Here is a 6,000-nt window from a genome sequence, read left to right as displayed (position 1 = left end):
TGGCACCGCTGGGTCCAAAGAACCCAGTCCTTCAGTTGGCGCCCAACGTGGGGCTGCATCAGTGGTACCGGTCCAAGCCCGACGATCGTGAGGAACTTCGTGTGAAATCTCCGAGGGAAGGTGCACCCCGCTTCATCGATCCTGTTGTCGAAATAAGTGGCCCGAAGACTTTTCCCGCGAAGATTCCCGCCTCCTAACGGCTGCGACGGACTGCTGCCCTGACTGTAGACCTGTTTTGGCGCCTGGCGTAGACCTTGGTATAGCGAGACGATTGACGGGCCTTCCTGAGGACGCCATTGATCTTTGAGTTAAGTATTTGTGGGTCGCTCCCAGAGTTCTTGGTTGTAGACACTTTAGCGAGTGTCTTTGTTGTAAACACTTTAGCGAGTGTTTTTGTTGTAGACACTTTAGCGGGTGTCTTTGTTGTACACGCTGTGTGAGTGTTTTTGTCGGTGACACTTTGCTAGCGTACTTTGTTGTTGTTGTATTTGTTTGACGACTGCAGCCGCCAAAGACCGAGGGTTTAGTTCTTTGCTGGGACTTGGTAAATCCCGAAATCCCGTAACCCTTGAAGTTTGTGAAACTCGGCTAGTGTGCAAGATGCCTGGTCGCAGTACTTTGTTCAGTTGCTTTAGACCTTGTGGTGCGGATTCCCTGCTGGAGGACTCGTGTCCGATACCTCCGGTTGGAACTCCTACATATGACTTATATAGCAAACATGGGCTAGGCCCGATTGCTTTTAACGATTATTGGATCAAATATACAAAGAAAGACGGCGATCTTCGTTGGCCACCTCACGGTAGCTTCGAAGCGTCGATCTTAGATAATTTGGAAATAAAGTTGTTCGAACGTAAATCAAGGCCGGCCATGTTTGATGCCTTTCGGTTCTGGCGCAAAGAAGCCCGACAGAAAGAGATCAGACAAAATAAACGTAGTCAGCGAGATACTGTTGCTACTATAGTGAAGAAAGCTGAGCAGTTTCAGCGTGATAAGGAGGATAAGGATAAGGAAGTGTTTGAGAGATTACAGCGTATGTCCATAGACAAATGCTATCCTGTTTTGCCTACGGAGTCGGATAAGAAGGAAGAGGCAGTTGAGGATTCTTTAATGTCCTATCTTATGAAGTCGCCACCTCCGTACGTACAGGGTACCGCAGCTCCTGTGGTCCCTGCCGTACCTGTTCTTCCACCTGTTATTCCTCCACCTGTTCCTCAACCTGCACCCGCTCTTCCGCCTGTTCCTGCTCCTTTGCCTGGCTCTATTCCTACTGCTCCTCCGCTTCCACATACTCCTGTTCCCGCTACTGCTCCTGTGTTGTTAACCCCTGTTGTTGCTAATGTCTCTACTCCTTCTCTTGTTAGTCCTGTGTCCTACTCTTCTCCCTCTACTCGTAATCGTGATTCTCCCCTTGCGACAAACTTCTTCCAGTCGCTCGGACCTGTTTTTGGGTCTGCTGGTTCTGATGGTCCTCAGAGACGTAGTCAGCTTCCTGGTAATAGAGAACGTGTTGCGCTATACAATATGGCGATGGGTTGGATGATAAACCCTGTTAGAAATCCACCACGTGTTGTCCTCGAAACGTTTGATCAATTCAACATACCAACTCAGAGGTATGTGTTTGATGAAATGTGCAAGTTCTTACATGATCAGATAGCGGCCAATGCGCCTGACGAGGTGCTGACCGCCCTGTCTGAACTCCGGCTTCAGTTCGCAACTGGACTGATAGTCGACACTAATGTCCGACGTGCTATTGAGCGGTTGCTATCTCTTCGTCCCGCTCCTATTCCTCATGCATTGTTCGTTGAGGACATTGAACAACGAGATGGGTCTGGCCAATATCCTATGCGTGAAGTTCCGCCAGTTTGGGTACCCGCTGATAATACTAATGCTAATGCTCCAATACCAGCACATTTCCAGAGAGTGTGGATACACCTCCCTTGGAAACGATCGAAAGTGCTTCAGGTGAAACAAACTTTGCCTGATCCTCGCAAAAATCCTGCGGGGTATTACAAAGAATTATCGCAGCTCGTAGACGCTACGATAATGAATCTGGCCGATATCGACATGTTGTTTGGCAATGTCGTACCGCAACCGGTATGGGCCAAGATTCGTCACCAAGATCACGCGAATGAATTAGGTGGTGATTGGGCTGCCATTACAGCGGCAGACGCTGGACAAGTGGCTGCTACTAAACCCGATCAGTTGATTGAACTTCTTCCCCAGCGAATCATTACATTAATGAAAACGCTTATGCCAGCTATGAGGGTAAATTGGGACAAGTTGTCAGCCTGTAAGCAGAAGAAAGATGAGAGTGTTTCAGACTTCTTTACGAGGTTCGAGGAAACATTCGTCGATCATAGTGGGCAGGATATGGGTACTGAGGGTGGACAGAGGTTGTTTGTGGATAAATTCGTATCGAACTTATTGCCCGACTTGAGCCATAAATTGAAAAATTCAGAAAGTTCATGGGCCGTTTCTACCTCAGCTCAGATATTGGCTACGGCACAATATTACGAAAATAGAGAAAAAGAGGAAAATGACCGTGCCGATAAAAAGACGAAAGAGCTGAAAACTAAAGTGTTGTTACAACAAGCATATCCGCCGCGTTCTAATCAGAATGCGCCTCAGCAGAATAGATCGCAGTCGCAATCGAATCGATCGCAGCCGCGTAATGATTCATCTTTTCAGAGATCTTCATTAGGGTACAATCAATGTGCTTATTGTAGACAGGAGGGACACATTAAATTCAATTGTCCTGCTTTAAATGACCGTAGTGGTGGTAATTCGTCTAGAGGAGGTCGTGGTGGTGCACAGCACGCATCACGTGGTAGAGGTCGTGGTGCTCAGAATGATCGCTCTGACCATTCATCAAATTCTAATAACTGTTTCGATCAACGTGGATCATCGCAAGGACGATCTGCGCAGTACAATGTAGACGATTATTACGTCGATCAGGGACCTGACGATAGTAATTACTAGGACAGCCAAAGACAAGGAGAGGGAGTGGTATCAGTTCCGGTTGATCAGAGAGGGCCTTACGTCGCAGTTGCTACATCGGGCGTCGTTGAGCCTTTTCTGTTGGACACTGGTGCAGCGAAAAGTTCTATCATGCATTCGAAACTCCCTGGCGCACCTTTGTCTGGCTTAACAAATGTTTCCGTTGGATTCTCTGGCGCCCCCGTTAGCAATCCAGTTTCGCGCCCTTTGCCCCTTAAAATTGGGCCACGTGAGCTCGAAGCTCCATTGATTTTGTCTACTGGTTGTGGCGAAAATCTTTTGGGTCTGGATTTGCTTAAACGCTTGTATGCGACTTTGTATTGTTCTCCTGCGGGTGTAAAGCTTATGTTAGGAGAGAGGGTAGTCTCTCCCATGTACTTGTCCCTCGATAAGCTTCCACCGGAATTGAGTTCTCTTCCTGCATCTTTGTGGGCGACGGGTCCAAATGACGTGGGCCTACTTGATATCTCCCCTTATGTTGTTCAGTTGAAATCGAATGTGCGATTGCCACGTATTCCCCAATATCGTATCTCCCTTGATGGTGAACGAGCTTTGTTAGCGATCATCTATGATTTGATCGAGAAAGATGTCATTGAAGAGACTCGGGGAAACGTGTGCAATAGTCCTGTACTGCCCATTCTTAAACGTACTGATCCTACCAAACCACCTGTTTATCGTTTTGTTATCGATTTACGGGAGGTAAATAAAATTGTGGTTCCTCAATTCCCTGTTGTGCCTGACATCACGGCGCTGCTGACTCTGATTCCAGCTACTGCTTCATGGTTTTCGGTGATTGATTTGAAAAATGCGTTTTTCAGCATCCCGATTGCCGAAGAGAGCAGGGACCTTTTCGGTTTCTCTCTTGGTGGACGTAGCTTCCGGTTCAAACGCGCTCCTCAGGGCTACTGTGAAAGTCCATCGATTTACAGTCAAGCTTTGAAGGGTCAACTAGATGCGTTTCGGTTGCCGGTTGGTGCGGCTTTAATCCAATACGTCGACGACTTATTGGTGGCTGCTGATACTCAGGACATTTGCAAAATTGCTACAGTGTCGTTGCTGCAACATCTCTGTGAGTTAAATCACAAGGTGTCACCTTCTAAACTCCAATATTGTTGTCAAGAAGTAACCTACCTAGGTCACTTATTGTCAAAGGAGGGAAGGAGATTGACCCCAGAGAGAATTGCAGCGATTGCGCGCATGGCTGTGCCACAAACCCAAAGAGATGTGCGTGCCTTTCTAGGTATCACATCGTACTGCAGGCAGTGGATTCCTAATTTTTCATTGCTAGCGAAACCATTGGTGGCTCTTACGTGCAAGGATGTTTCGACTCCTTTACCATGGACGGAAGAATGTCAGAAAAGTTTTTCTGAATTACGTGATTCATTGTGTTCGGCTCCTGTGTTAGGTACCCCTGATTACAGTAAACCGTTCACGTTATATGTTCACGAGAGGGAAGGTTGTGCTTTAAGCGTCTTAACGCAACCTTTTGGTGGTAAGCAACGTCCATGTGCATATTTTTCCTCGACCTTAGACCCAGTAGCTAGAGCATTGCCGAGTTGTTTGAGAGCAACTGCGGCAGCTGCGGTCTCCATCCGACAATCAGCAGGATTGGTCATGGATAATATGCTTACGGTGATGGTTCCGCATGCAGTCGATACTCTGTTGAATCGTACGAAAACTCAGCACTTGACGAGTGCGAGGTTGTCTGGGTACGAATTGACGCTCTTGGCAAGCCACATTCAGATAAAACGTTGTAATGTCCTCAATCCGGCAACTTTGTTACCAATTAGCGCAGAGTCAGATGCAGTAACAGAACATGACTGTTACTTGCGGACAGAGGAGGAAACAAAAGGTCGTGTGGACCTCAAAAACACCCCATTGGAAGACCCGGATGGCATCCTGTATGTGGATGGGTCATGTTTTAAATTGCCGAATGGTGATGTGACTACTGCTTATGCTGTGGTGACATTGAATACTGTTGTTGAGACTGCGAGATTGAATCAGAATTCTGCCCAAGCTGCAGAGCTGATCGCTCTTACTAGAGCATGTGTATTAGCAAAAGGTAAACGTGTGAATGTGTACACCGATAGTCAGTATGCTTTCGGTGTAGCGCATAGTTTCGGACGATTGTGGCGAGAACGTGGTTTCTTGACGTCACATGGCACGAAAATACAGCATGGCCAGCTTGTGAACGATCTTTTGGATGCATTGACTTTGCCTGCTCAAGTTGCAATTGTTAAATGTAGTGCGCATCGTAAAGTGACGGATGATGTTGGTCGTGGTAATGCGTTTGCAGATGAGATTGCTAAGGAGACTGCCCGGAACCTTAGCACTCGAATGTATGTGACGAATTCGGTTAGGTGGCCTACAGAATCAAGTATGTGTGAGAATACTATAGAGAGTGTGAAAGCAATTCAGAATGAGGCCACCGACACTGAAAAGATGAAGTGGAAAGAAAGTACGGGAAGGTTGGATGTGAATGGTTGCTGGATTGATTTGTCAGATCAGAAAAGATGGATGTTGCCTGATGCGTATGTACTGGCCGTTGTGCAAATGGCACATGGGTTAGCACATATTAGCGCGAAAGGTATTTGCAAGTTGTTGGCTGATGTGTGGAAGAATGATGGAATTACTAAGTGTGCTGAACGTTTGGTGAAGAATTGTATGGTGTGTATAATGTACAATCCTGGCAAAGGAACCCCAACTCCCCCTGGCAGTTTTGCTCCTCCTTCGTATCCCTTTGAAGTGATCCAATTGGACTTCATCCATATGGAGCGATGCAATAACCTGAAATACGTTTTGGTTGTGGTTTGCGCATTCTCCCGATGGATCGAGGCCTATCCCCTCAAAGATAATACTGCTTTGTCTACTGCGAAAATCCTACTGAAGGAATACTTTCCTCGGTATGGAATGCCTAGAGTCGTGTGGTCAGATAACGGAAGTGAGTTTGTTGGAAGTGTGATGAAGAGTGTGTGTAAGGGCCTTGGAATTAATCAGAAATTC

The sequence above is a fragment of the Lissotriton vulgaris genome, unplaced genomic scaffold (assembly GCF_964263255.1).
Source record: "Lissotriton vulgaris unplaced genomic scaffold, aLisVul1.2 SCAFFOLD_650, whole genome shotgun sequence".
Taxonomy (NCBI): Eukaryota; Metazoa; Chordata; class Amphibia; order Caudata; family Salamandridae; genus Lissotriton; species Lissotriton vulgaris.
This window is presented reverse-complemented; position numbering follows the sequence as displayed.